Source organism: Oncorhynchus nerka, linkage group LG8, assembly GCF_034236695.1.
Source record: "Oncorhynchus nerka isolate Pitt River linkage group LG8, Oner_Uvic_2.0, whole genome shotgun sequence".
Lineage (NCBI taxonomy): Eukaryota > Metazoa > Chordata > Actinopteri > Salmoniformes > Salmonidae > Oncorhynchus > Oncorhynchus nerka.
In genome coordinates this window covers 4422211-4437116 of record NC_088403.1, presented here as the reverse complement: position 1 = coordinate 4437116, position 14906 = coordinate 4422211, and positions in this window count along the sequence as shown.

Genomic DNA, 14906 nt, shown 5'->3' with positions numbered 1-14906 from the left:
TGGCGTGGTGTAGTTAACCTGGCGTAGTGTAGTTAACCTGGCGTGGTGTAGTTAACCTGGCGTGGTGTAGTTAACCTGGCGTGGTGTAGTTAACCTGGCGTAGTGTAGTTAACCTGGCGTAGTGTAGTTAACCTGGCGTGGTGTAGTTAACCTGGCGTGGCGTAGTTAACCTGGCGTGGCGTAGTTAACCTGGCGTAGCGTAGTTAACCTGGCGTAGCGTAGTTAACCTGGCGTAGTTAACCTGGCGTAGTTAACCTGGCGTAGTTAACCTGGCGTAGTGTAGTTAACCTGGCGTAGCGTAGTTAACCTGGCGTAGCGTCGTTAACCTGGCGTAGCGTCGTTAACCTGGCGTAGCGTCGTTAACCTGGCGTAGTGTCGTTAACCTGGCGTAGTGTCGTTAACCTGGCGTAGTGTCGTTAACCTGGCGTAGTGTCGTTAACCTGGCGTAGTGTCGTTAACCTGGCGTGGTGTAGTTAACCTGGCGTGGTGTAGTTAACCTGGCGTAGCGTAGTTAACCTGGCGTAGCGTAGTTAACCTGGCGTGGTGTAGTTAACCTGGCGTGGCGTAGTTAACCTGGCGTGGCGTAGTTAACCTGGCGTAGCGTAGTTAACCTGGCGTAGTTAACCTGGTGTAGTGTAGTTAACCTGGCGTAGTGTAGTTAACCTGGCGTGGTGTAGTTAACCTGGCGTGGTGTAGTTAACCTGGCGTAGCGTAGTTAACATTTACATTACATTTAAGTCATTTAGCAGACGCTCTTATCCAGAGCGACTTACAAATTGGTGCATTCACCTTATGACCTCCAGTGGAACAGTAGTGCATCTAAATCTTTTCAGGGGGAGGGGGGGTGAGAGGGATTACTTTATCCTATCCTAGGTATTCCTTAAAGAGGTGGGGTTTCAGGTGTCTCCGGAAGGTGGTGATTGACTCCGCTGTCCTGGCGTCGTGAGGGAGTTTGTTCCACCATTGGGGGGCCAGAGCAGCGAACAGTTTTGACTGGGCTGAGCGGGAACTGTACTTCCTCAGTGGTAGGGAGGCGAGCAGGCCAGAGGTGGATGAACGCAGTGCCCTTGTTTGGGTGTAGGGCCTGATCAGAGCCTGGAGGTACTGAGGTGCCGTTCCCCTCACAGCTCCGTAGGCAAGCACCATGGTCTTGTAGCGGATGCGAGCTTCAACTGGAAGCCAGTGGAGGGAGCGGAGGAGCGGGGTGACGTGAGAGAACTTGGGAAGGTTGAACACCAGACGGGCTGCGGCCGGCGTAGTTAACCTGGCGTAGCGTAGTTAACCTGGCGTAGCGTAGTTAACCTGGCGTAGTGTAGTTAACCTGGCGTAGTGTAGTTAACCTGGCGTAGCGTAGTTAACCTGGCGTAGTTAACCTGGTGTAGTTAACCTGGCGTAGTGTAGTTAACCTGGCGTAGTGTAGTTAACCTGGCGTAGTGTAGTTAACCTGGCGTAGTGTAGTTAACCTGGCGTAGCGTAGTTAACCTGGCGTAGTTAACCTGGCGTAGTGTAGTTAACCTGGCGTGGTGTAGTTAACCTGGCGTGGTGTAGTTAACCTGGCGTGGCGTAGTTAACCTAGCGTGGCGTAGTTAACCTGGCGTGGCGTAGTTAACCTGGCGTGGTGTAGTTAACCTGGCGTGGTGAAGTTAACCTGGCGTGGTGTAGTTAACCTGGCGTGGTGTAGTTAACCTGGCGTGGTGTAGTTAACCTGGCGTGGCGTAGTTAACCTGGCGTAGTTAACCTGGCGTGGCGTAGTTAACCTGGCGTGGCGTAGTTAACCTGGCGTGGCGTAGTTAACCTGGCGTGGTGTAGTTAACCTGGCGTGGTGTAGTTAACCTGGCGTGGTGCAGTTAACCTGGCGTGGTGCAGTTAACCTGGCGTGGTGTAGTTAACCTGGCGTGGCGTAGTTAACCTGGCGTAGTGCAGTTAACCTGGCGTAGTGTAGTTAACCTGGCGTAGTGTAGTTAACCTGGCGTAGTGTAGTTAACCTGGCGTGGTGTAGTTAACCCGGCGTGGTGTAGTTAACCCGGCGTGGTGTAGTTAACCCGGCGTGGTGTAGTTAACCCGGCGTAGTGTCGTTAACCCGGCGTGGCGTAGTTAACCTGGCGTAGTTAACCTGGCGTGGCATAGTTAACCTGGCGTAGTTAACCCGGCGTAGTTAACCCGGCGTAGTTAACCCGGCGTAGTTAACCCGGCGTAGTTAACCCGGCGTAGTTAACCTGGCGTAGTTTAGCTGGCGTAGTCATTGTAAATAAGAATTGATTCTTAACTGGCTTGCCCAGTTAAATTAAGGTTAAAAAAAAATTAAGAGTGAGGGTTGAGGAGAGAGAGAAGAACAGACGGTCACAGTGAGGGTTGAGGAGAGAGAGAGAAGAGCAGACATCACAGTGAGGGTTGAGGAGAGAGAGAAGAGCAGACATCACAGTGAGGGTTTAGGAGAGAGAAGAGCAGACATCACAGTGAGGGTTTAGGAGAGAGAAGAGCAGACGTCACAGTGAGGGTTTAGGAGAGAGAAGAGCAGACGATCACAGTGAGGGTTTAGGAGAGAGAAGAGCAGACGATCACAGTGAGGGTTTAGGAGAGAGAAGAGCAGACATCACAGTGAGGGTTGAGGAGAGAGAGGAGCAGACATCACAGTGAGGGTTGAGGAGAGAGAGAGAAGAGCAGACATCACAGTGAGGGTTGAGGAGAGAGAGAGAAGAGCAGACGACCACAGTGAGGGTTGAGGAGAGAGAAGAGCAGATGATCACAGTGAGGGTTGAGGAGAGAGAGAGAAGAGCAGACATCACAGTGAGGGTTGAGGAGAGAGAGAAGCAGACATCACAGTGAGGGTTGAGGAGAGAGAGGAGCAGACATCACAGTGAGGGTTGAGGAGAGAGAAGAGCAGACGATCACAGTGAGGGTTGAGGAGAGAGAGAAGAGCAGACATCACAGTGAGGGTTGAGGAGAGAGAGAAGAGCAGACGGTCACAGTGAGGGTTTAGGAGAGAGAAGAGCAGACATCACAGTGAGGGTTTAGGAGAGAGAAGAGCAGACATCACAGTGAGGGTTTAGGAGAGAGAGGAGCAGACATCACAGTGAGGGTTTAGGAGAGAGAGGAGCAGACATCACAGTGAGGGTTGAGGAGAGAGAAGAGCAGACATCACAGTGAGGGTTGAGGAGAGAGAGAGAAGAGCAGACGATCACAGTGAGGGTCGAGGAGAGCAGACGATCACAGTGAGGGTTGAGGAGGGAGAAGAGCAGACATCACAGTGAGGGTTGAGGAGAGAGAGAAGAGCAGACATCACAGTGAGGGTTGAGGAGAGAGAGAAGAGCAGACATCACAGTGAGGGTTGAGGAGAGAGAGAAGAGCAGACGGTCACAGTGAGGGTTTAGGAGAGAGAAGAGCAGACATCACAGTGAGGGTTTAGGAGAGAGAAGAGCAGACATCACAGTGAGGGTTTAGGAGAGAGAAGAGCAGACATCACAGTGAGGGTTTAGGAGAGAGAGGAGCAGACATCACAGTGAGGGTTGAGGAGAGAGAGAGAAGAGCAGACATCACAGTGAGGGTTGAGGAGAGAGAGAGAAGAGCAGACATCACAGTGAGGGTCGAGGAGAGAGCAGACGGTTGTGTCACACGTGAGTCACTGTCTGAACACGAGGCTGGATGCAGACCAACATTAGCAGGGCTGTGGTGAACTAGTGAGTGTGAGCATTGTATACACACACACACACACACACACACACACACACACACACACACACACACACACACACACACACACACACACACACACACACAGACACACAGAGGATGAGCTGTATGCTCGGCACAGACGTATCATTATCTTAAAGCCTTCATTAAAGTAGTGGGTGTTACATTAATACCGTCCGCTCTGGATAAGAGCGTCTGCTAAATGACTTAAATGTAAACGTCTACGATTAACACATTAACAACGTTACAGACGGTAGCCAATGGCGTCTGTCCATAACGGCCCTCTATTCCCTATGTAGTGCACTACTTGGAGAACAGGGCCCTGATATGACTCATACCAAATTCATATGATTCATGCATGAGTTCGACCCATTTCATTTCAAATGGGGTCAACTGAGAGCTCTGGGCGTCTGCAGTTCAAACACCATTTTGCAATGTGCATTGTTTTATATATATTTGCTGGGCAGTGCCCTTCACTCTGTGGATGATTTGCATGGCTTACAATACATTCATCAGCCGACTACCAGCGGCAGCCTGATCCGGTCTGCCGAAGTGAAGAGCTTCTATTTATCAGCCTAGCTAGTGTCTCATCCAACAGGGACAGCGGGAGCTGGAGGAACCTAGCTAGTGTCTCATCCAACAGGGACAGCGGGAGCTGGAGGAACCTAGCTAGTGTCTCATCCAACAGGGACAGCGGGAGCTGGAGGAACCTAGCTAGTGTCTCATCCAACAGGAACAGGAGCTGGATGAACCTAGCTAGTGTCTCATCCAACAGGGACAGGAGCTGGAGGAACCTAGCTAGTGTCTAATCCAACAGGGACAGGAGCTGGAGGAACCTAGCTAGTGTCTCATCCAACAGGGACAGGAGCTGGAGGAACCTAGCTAGTGTCTAATCCAACAGGAACAGAGGGAGCTGGAGGAACCTAGCTAGTGTCTCATCCAACAGGGACAGCGGGAGCTGGAGGAACCTAGCTAGTGTCTCATCCGACAGGGACAGAGGGAGCTGGAACAACCTAGCTAGTGTCTCATCCAACAGGGACAGAGGGAGCTGGAGGAACATAGCTAGTGTCTCATCCGACAGGGACAGAGGGAGCTGGAACAACCTAGCTAGTGTCTCATCCAACAGGACCAGAGGGAGCTGGAACAACCTAGCTAGTGTCTCATCCGACAGGGCCAGAGGGAGCTGGAGGAACCTAGCTAGTGTCTCATCCGACAGGGACAGAGGGAGCTGGAGGAACCTAGCTAGTGTCTAATCCAACAGGGACAGGAGCTGGAAGAACCTTGGTAGTGTCTCATCCAACAGGACCAGAGGGAGCTGGAGGAACCTAGCTAGTGTCTCATCCAACAGGAACAGGAGCTGGAGGAACCTAGCTAGTGTCTCATCCAACAGGGACAGGAGCTGGAGGAACCTAGCTAGTGTCTCATCCAACAGGACCAGAGGGAGCTGGAACAACCTAGCTAGTGTCTCATCCAACAGGGACAGAGGGAGCTGGAGGAACCTAGCTAGTGTCTAATCCAACAGGACCAGAGGGAGCTGGAGGAACCTAGCTAGTGTCTAATCCAACAGGACCAGAGGGAGCTGGAGGAACCTAGCTAGTGTCTCATCCAACAGGGACAGGAGCTGGAGGAACCTAGCTAGTGTCTCATCCAACAGGACCAGAGGGAGCTGGAACAACCTAGCTAGTGTCTAATCCAACAGGGACAGAGGGAGCTGGAGCAACCTAGCTAGTGTCTAATCCAACAGGACCAGAGGGAGCTGGAGGAACCTAGCTAGTGTCTCATCCAACAGGAACAGGAGCTGGAGGAACCTAGCTAGTGTCTCATCCAACAGGGACAGGAGCTGGAGGAACCTAGCTAGTGTCTCATCCAACAGGGACAGAGGGAGCTGGAGGAACCTAGCTAGTGTCTAATCCAACAGGGACAGGAGCTGGAACAACCTAGCTAGTGTCTAATCCAACAGGACCAGAGGGAGCTGGAGGAACCTAGCTAGTGTCTCATCCAACAGGGACAGAGGGAGCTGGAGGAACCTAGCTAGTGTCTCATCCAACAGGGACAGAGGGAGCTGGAGGAACCTAGCTAGTGTCTCATCCAACAGGGACAGGAGCTGGAAGAACCTAGGTAGTGTCTCATCCAACAGGGACAGAGGGAGCTGGAGGAACCTAGCTAGTGTCTAATCCAACAGGGACAGAGGGAGCTGGAGCAACCTAGCTAGTGTCTCATCCAACAGGGACAGGAGCTGGAGCAACCTAGCTAGTGTCTCATCCAACAGGGACAGGAGCTGGAGCAACCTAGCTAGTGTCTAATCCAACAGGACCAGAGGGAGCTGGAGGAACCTAGCTAGTGTCTCATCCAACAGGGACAGAGGGAGCTGGAGGAACCTAGCTAGTGTCTCATCCAACAGGGACAGAGGGAGCTGGAGGAACCTAGCTAGTGTCTCATCCAACAGGGACAGAGGGAGCTGGAGGAACCTAACTAGTGTCTCATCCAACAGGGACAGGAGCTGGAGGAACCTAGCTAGTGTCTCATCCAACAGGGAAAGAGGGAGCTGGAGGAACCTAGCTAGTGTCTCATCCAACAGGGACAGGAGCTGAAACAACCTAGCTAGTGTCTAATCCAACAGTGACAGGAGCTGGAACAACCTAGCTAGTGTCTAATCCAACAGGACCAGAGGGAGCTGGAGGAACCTAGCTAGTGTCTCATCCAACAGGGACAGAGGGAGCTGGAGGAACCTAGCTAGTGTCTAATCCAACAGGGACAGGAGCTGGAAGAACCTAGGTAGTGTCTCATCCAACAGGGACAGAGGGAGCTGGAGGAACCTAACTAGTGTCTCATCCAACAGGGACAGGAGCTGAAACAACCTAGCTAGTGTCTCATCCAACAGGGACAGGAGCTGGAACAACCTAGCTAGTGTCTCATCCAACAGGGACAGAGGGAGCTGGAGGAACCTAGCTAGTGTCTAATCCAACAGGACCAGAGGGAGCTGGAGGAACCTAGCTAGTGTCTCATCCAACAGGGACAGGAACTGGAGGAACCTAGCTAGTGTCTCATCCAACAGGGAAAGAGGGAGCTGGAGGAACCTAGCTAGTGTCTCATCCAACAGGGACAGGAGCTGAAACAACCTAGCTAGTGTCTAATCCAACAGTGACAGGAGCTGGAACAACCTAGCTAGTGTCTAATCCAACAGGACCAGAGGGAGCTGGAGGAACCTAGCTAGTGTCTCATCCAACAGGGACAGAGGGAGCTGGAGGAACCTAGCTAGTGTCTAATCCAACAGGGACAGGAGCTGGAAGAACCTAGGTAGTGTCTCATCCAACAGGGACAGAGGGAGCTGGAGGAACCTAACTAGTGTCTCATCCAACAGGGACAGGAGCTGAAACAACCTAGCTAGTGTCTCATCCAACAGGGACAGGAGCTGGAACAACCTAGCTAGTGTCTCATCCAACAGGGACAGAGGGAGCTGGAGCAACCTAGCTAGTGTCTCAACCAACAGGGACAGGAGCTGGAGGAACCTAACTAGTGTCTCATCCAACAGGGACAGGAGCTGGAGGAACCTAGCTAGTGTCTCATCCAACAGGGACAGAGGGAGCTGGAGGAACCTAGCTAGTGTCTCATCCAACAGGGACAGAGGGAGCTGGAGGAACCTAACTAGTGTCTCATCCAACAAGGACAGGAGCTGGAGGAACCTAGCTAGTGTCTAATCCAACAGGACCAGAGGGAGCTGGAGGAACCTAGCTAGTGTCTCATCCAACAGGGACAGAGGGAGCTGGAGGAACCTAGCTAGTGTCTAATCCAACAGGGACAGGAGCTGGAAGAACCTAGGTAGTGTCTCATCCAACAGGGACAGAGGGAGCTGGAGGAACCTAACTAGTGTCTCATCCAACAGGGACAGGAGCTGAAACAACCTAGCTAGTGTCTCATCCAACAGGGACAGAGGGAGCTGGAGGAACCTAGCTAGTGTCTCATCCAACAGGGACAGAGGGAGCTGGAGCAACCTAGCTAGTGTCTCAACCAACAGGGACAGGAGCTGGAGGAACCTAACTAGTGTCTCATCCAACAGGGACAGGAGCTGGAGGAACCTAGCTAGTGTCTCATCCAACAGGGACAGAGGGAGCTGGAGGAACCTAGCTAGTGTCTCATCCAACAGGGACAGAGGGAGCTGGAGGAACCTAACTAGTGTCTCATCCAACAAGGACAGGAGCTGGAGGAACCTAGCTAGTGTCTCATCCAACAGGGACAGAGGGAGCTGGAGGAACCTAGCTAGTGTCTCATCCAACAGGGACAGAGGGAGCTGGAGGAACCTAGCTAGTGTCTAATCCAACGGGGACAGGAGCTGAAACAACCTAGCTAGTGTCCACCGCCTGCTGAACCTACTAACAGAGCAGTAAGTGTGGTTGGGGTGTGTGTGTCCTAGACAGGGGAAATCACTGGTCACTCTGTACTTCCTGCTCTGCTCCTCATCTGCATCTCAAATGTACATTTAACAAACATTTGAGTAATTTAACAGACGCTCTTATCCAGAGAGATTTACAGTAGTGGGTCATTTAGCAGACTCTCTTATCCAGAGAGACTTACAGTAGTGAGTCATTTAGCAGACTCTTATCCAGAGAGACTTACAGTAGTGAGTCATTTAGCAGACTCTCTTATCCAGAGAGACTTACAGTAGTGAGTCATTTAGCAGACTCTCTTATCCAGAGAGACTTACAGTAGTGAGTCATTTAGCAGACTCTCTTATCCAGAGAGGCTTACAGTAGTGAGTCATTTAGCAGACACTTATCCAGAGAGACTTACAGTAGTGAGTCAGTTAGCTGATTCTATTATCCAGAGAGGTTGACAGTAGTGAGTCATTTAGCAGACTCTCTTATCCAGAGAGACTTACAGTAGTGAGTCATTTAGCTGATTCTCTTATCCAGAGAGACTTACAGTAGTGAGTCATTTAGCTGATTCTCTTATCCAGAGAGACTTACAGTAGTGAGTCATTTAGCTGATTCTCTTATCCAGAGAGACTTACAGTAGTGAGTCATTTAGCAGACTCTCTTATCCAGAGAGACTTACAGTAGTGAGTCATTTAGCTGATTCTCTTATCCAGAGAGACTTACAGGAGCGATTATGGTTAAGTGACTTGCTCAAGGGCACAGACAGATTTTTCCACCTAGTTGGCTTGGGGATTCGAACCAACGACCTTTCGCTTACTGGCCCAATGCTCTTAACCGCTAGGCTACCTGCCGCTGGCACCCGATTCCCTATGTTAGATCAGGGCACGTAGGGAATAGTGTGACATTTGGAAGCAATCCCAGCTCCCTGCTCTGGCCTGCCCCAGTCTCCTCTACCCCCCGGCCTGCCACAGTCTACCCCCCCCCCCCCCGGACTGCCCCAGTCCCCCTCCCCCCGGCCTGCCCCAGTCCCCCCGCCTGCCCCAGTCCCCCCCCCCGGCCTGCCCCAGTCTCTTCTCCCCCCGGCCGCCCCAGTCTCTTCTCCCCCGGCCTGCCCCAGTCTCCCCCCGACCTGCCCCAGTCTCTTCTCCCCCCCGGCCTGCCCCAGTCTCCCCCCGACCTGCCCCAGTCTCCCTCCCCCGGCCTGCCCCTGTCTCTGCTGTGACCTAACACCACCGTCTGCCTCAGACGCCGCCCATTATTCAACACTTCCTCACTTGCCCTCCCCACATGAAACGTTTCCTATACAGAGAGCTGGTAGTGAACGGTTGAATTATAATGAATGAAAACCTGTAGGCACGAATTTGTCTAAAATACACAATGGTTGGGGGTACATATATATGCACGTACTGAGAAACTAACTGCACTGTAAAATGCTGCTGAATGGGATCATTGAATATTTCATGTGTTTTGTGGCTTTGACAGCACTCACTGGTGCAGTTGTGAGGTAGCATAAGTGTGTAGCCGCAGTGTCCAGACAGGCAAAGGCATCTTCCCTGCTGATTTGGCTAATGCTAGTCAATTGCTTAGGTCTATAGGTTGAATAGCTCACTGTAAATACTACAGTATGTGTATTAAAAAGGCTTTAATCGAGTCATTTCTATGAGCATACTCTGAAACACACACAGGGTGGTTGAACGGGCCAGTGGGCCGATAGTAGGCCGATAGTGGGCCGATAGTGGGCCGATAGTGGGCCGATAGTGGGCCGATAGTGGGCCGATAGCGGGCCGATAGCGGGCCGATAGCGGGCCGATAGCGGGCCGATAGCAGGTCGATAGTGGGCCGATAGTGGGTCGATAGCGGGCCGGGCCGATAGTGGGCCGATAGTGGGCCGATAGTGGGCCGATAGCGGGCCGATAGCGGGCCGATAGTGGGTCGATAGTGGGCCGATAGTGGGCCGATAGTGGGCCGATAGTGGGCCGATAGTGGGTCGATAGCGGGCCGGGCCGATAGTGGGCCGATAGTGGGTAGTAGGTCGATAGTAGGTCGATAGTGGGCCAATAGTGGGCCGATAGTGGGTCGATAGTGGGCCGATCGTTCGCTACGGAAGCCAACGGATGGAGGCAGCTGTCTATGCTGACATGCTACAAATGTCTGCTGTGCCCTCCATAAAGAAGAAGTGTCCCTCTATGTAGAATGATGATGTAGGACTTCCTGTCTCTGAAGGTGTGAATGGCTAAGGGGGAGGGGGGGGACACAACAACTGCTAAACCCGCTTCACACCAAATGAGTTCTGTGAAATCATTGGTTTGTTTTAGGCCTAAACGTTTAGGTTCCCTGCAGCGATTTTCTGCTAAGAGGCAAATAACAGATTTTGATGTCAGACAACGAGTGACTCTGTGCAGAATACAAAACAAAACAACAACATAATGTACTGTAGTGTTATCTATGGGAAATCATTTCTGGAGTGTATATCTTCTTATTGTCTCCTCGCTGAATTAAAAAATTGTATCAATTTCAAAATATGTGAGTAGCAATTCAAAACTTCTGTTAGATTGTTTTCACATTACAATGTCCATTACACAAGGCAAAAAAAAAGTCTGGCCATCCTATGTATAAAGCAGTATCTAGACAGTCAGTCACTAATAATCCTATGCATAAAGCAGTATCTAGACAGTCAGTCACTAATAATCCTATGTATAAAGCAGTATCTAGACAGTCAGTCACTAATAATCCTATGCATAAAGCAGTATCTAGACAGTCAGTCACTAATAATCCTATGTGTAAAGCAGTATCTAGACAGTCAGTCACTAATAATCCTATGCATAAAGCAGTATCTAGACAGCCAGTCACTAATAATCCTAAACATAAAGCAGTATCTAGACAGTCAGTCACTAATAATCCTATGCATAAAGCAGTATCTAGACAGTCAGTCACTAATAATCCTATGTGTAAAGCCGTATCTAGACAGTCAGTCACTAATAATCCTATGTGTAAAGCAGTATCTAGACAGCCAGTCACTAATAATCCTATGCATAAAGCAGTATCTAGACAGTCAGTCACTAATAATCCTATGCATAAAGCAGTATCTAGACAGTCAGTCACTAATAATCCTATGTATAAAGCAGTATCTAGACAGTCAGTCACTAATAATCCTATGTGTAAAGCCGTATCTAGACAGTCAGTCACTAATAATCCTATGTGTAAAGCAGTATCTAGACAGCCAGTCACTAATAATCCTATGCATAAAGCAGTATCTAGACAGTCAGTCACTAATAATCCTATGCATAAAGCAGTATCTAGACAGTCAGTCAGTCACTAATAATCCTATGTATAAAGCAGTATCTAGACAGTCAGTCACTAATAATCCTATGTGTAAAGCCGTATCTAGACAGTCAGTCACTAATAATCCTATGCATAAAGCAGTATCTAGACAGTCAGTCACTAATAATCCTATGCATAAAGCAGTATCTAGACAGTCAGTCACTAATAATCCTATGCATAAAGCAGTATCTAGACAGTCAGTCACTAATAATCCTATGTATAAAGCAGTATCTAGACAGTCAGTCACTAATAATCCTATGCGTAAAGCAGTATCTAGACAGCCAGTCACTAATAATCCTATGCATAAAGCAGTATCTAGACAGTCAGTCACTAATAATCCTATGTGTAAAGCAGTATCTAGACAGTCAGTCACTAATAATCCTATGGATAAAGCAGTATCTAGACAGTCAGTCACTAATAATCCTATGTACAAAGCAGTATCTAGACAGTCAGTCACTAATAATCCTATGCATAAAGCAGTATCTAGACAGTCAGTCACTAATAATCCTATGTATAAAGCAGTAGCTAGACAGTCAGTCACTAATAATCCTATGTATAAAGCAGTAGCTAGACAGTCAGTCACTAATAATCCTATGCATAAAGCAGTATCTAGACAGTCAGTCACTAATAATCCTATGTATAAAGCAGTATCTAGACAGTCAGTCACTAATAATCCTATGTATAAAGCAGTAGCTAGACAGTCAGTCACTAATAATCCTATGTATAAAGCAGTATCTAGACAGTCAGTCACTAATAATCCTATGTATAAAGCAGTATCTAGACAGTCAGTCACTAATAAACCTATGTATAAAGCAGTAGCTAGACAGTCAGTCACTAATAATCCTATGTATAAAGCAGTATCTAGACAGTCAGTCACTAATAATCCTATGTGTAAAGCCGTATCTAGACAGTCAGTCACTAATAATCCTATGTGTAAAGCAGTATCTAGACAGTCAGTCACTAATAATCCTATGCATAAAGCAGTATCTAGACAGCCAGTCACTAATAATCCTATGTATAAAGCAGTATCTAGACAGTCAGTCACTAATAATCCTATGTATAAAGCAGTATCTAGACAGTCAGTCACTAATAATCCTATGCATAAAGCAGTATCTAGACAGCCAGTCACTAATAATCCTATGCATAAAGCAGTATCTAGACAGTCAGTCACTAATAATCCTATGCATAAAGCAGTATCTAGACAGTCAGTCACTAATAATCCTATGTATAAAGCAGTATCTAGACAGTCAGTCACTAATAATCCTATGTATAAAGCAGTAGCTAGACAGTCAGTCACTAATAATCCTATGTATAAAGCAGTATCTAGACAGTCAGTCACTAATAATCCTATGCATAAAGCAGTATCTAGACAGTCAGTCACTAATAATCCTATGTATAAAGCAGTATCTAGACAGTCAGTCACTAATAATCCTATGTGTAAAGCAGTATCTAGACAGTCAGTCACTAATAATCCTATGCATAAAGCAGTATCTAGACAGTCAGTCACTAATAATCCTATGTATAAAGCATAAACAGTCAGTACTCCTATGTGTAAAGCAGTCAGACAGTCAGTCACTAATAATCCTATGTGTAAAGCAGTATCTAGACAGTCAGTCACTAATAATCCTATGTGTAAAGCAGTAGCTAGACAGTCAGTCACTAATATTACAAAATACCTGGCCTGGTTTACAATCCGTTTTAAATATTGATATTATACTGCAATTTGGGAAGCAAACTGAAGCTTTAAATAATGCTACAATTGAACAGTAAACTTAACCACAGAATGATGGATTGAGAGACAAAACACTACTAGCTAGCTATGTTTAGGAAGTTACAGTTTACTAGGCTGGATACTTACCGACAACATCGACCTCAGAGGCTCCAGACCCCCTCATCCGGAGATACATGAGGCCGAGCAGGAGGAAGAACAGGCAGGCGGCCATGAGCAGGAACATGGACAGGTAGTGGGCACTGAACCCCCAACCACCGGTGGACGACCCCACCTCCTCCCGCTTGAATTGCTGGAGCAGCTCATCCTCCGGTACCGTGTGCTTCTGCTTGAGACTCGACTGGCTGTAGGCATGGTTGGGACCGCTATGATTTGAATGGTTGGGTCGGTAAGTAGCGGATAGACTGTTGTAGTTGGAGAATCGCGGTCTCAGGCCGATGCTGAATCGGCTGCTGCTGCTACTACTACTAGTGGCGCCATCCCCGCTGTCGATGTGGTTTTTGTTGTAGGCGGAAGACGGGGAATTGTTGCCGCTGCTTTCCCCGGGGCTGCCGCGGTCGCTCTCCCCCATCACAGCCGACACGTAGATGGTCCCCCTGGGGCAATGGCGTCTCAGCAAGCTCCCGCTCAGGGACGATTCGCCGGGGCCTCGTTTCTTTCCCTCTTCCTCTTCCTCATCTTCCTCCCCCCGGCCTCCCATCATGTCTAGTCGACTCCTACTAGCGCCAGGCGTGTCGTTTGGCCTGATTGCCATGCCGCCAGTCGTTTCCTGTCCGTTCTCTGACCCCCTGGCACTTCTGTAGGGAGACGGCTTGGAGGAGTGACTCCGTCTGGAATAGTGTTGCTGTAAGCGCTGGTCTCGTTGACGGTCCTGCCCAGATATTATCCCCCTTCTTCCTCTTCCTCCGAATCTGAGTAATCACCGACTTTCTTACTACTGGCGTTCAGTGAGTAAGACGCCCTGTTCCCATTCAGAGACCGACTGTCTCTCTCCGTCTCCCCTTGAAAATCGTCGTCTTCTTCGGGCTCTTCGTCGTAACCCTTCACTTCCGCGGCCCGCGAGACCTCGAGGCTCGATTTTCCCCGGTCCTCCCAACCGAGAGAACCGGGTCCGCTTCTCCTCCCCTCCAGCAGCCCGGCGGGAGAGGAGTTGTTACTGCTGGTACTCACAGCGACTCCCAGGCTCTTCCGAGTGGCGGTAGCAGTTCCCGTTGTAGGCCTGATCTGTTGTTGTTGATACGCGGAACCTCGGTCTTTCCTACCGCTGTGGTTCGCTCCTCGTTTTTTCTTCGGGTCCTCTACGTCCGATTCGTCCGAACTAAAACCCAATACGAACTTCCCAGCTCCACCAGTTCGCTTTTCGTTCAGGACCGGTCGACCACCGGGGCTCCGGGGCGTGACGTCACGGCTAGCTGGCCTGGCTCCGCATCCCGAAGCTCCCGCCGCTGTGTAGCTGCCGTTACCACCGCTACTACTGTTGTTGTTGATACTGCCGCTGTTTCGGTTTTTCCCCGCTCTGGTTCCTCCTTTCTGTTGTTGTTCCTCACGTAGTTTCTTTAGTTTTTTCAAATAAACCGGTCTCGTATTCTCGGAGACCGGGCCTGGAGTGAATCCAAAGCTCTTTAACTCAGAGAAAAGCTCATCGTCCGTTAGCTGCGACGTCGCCATCTTTACTTGGAGGGGGGGGGGGGGGGGAAACTCAAAGCTGTAACGGAAGTGACGAACTAATAGTAAAAAAATCAAAATATAACCGTATCCTGAGTCAGTCAGCTGTCTACAGGCAGGGGGCAGGC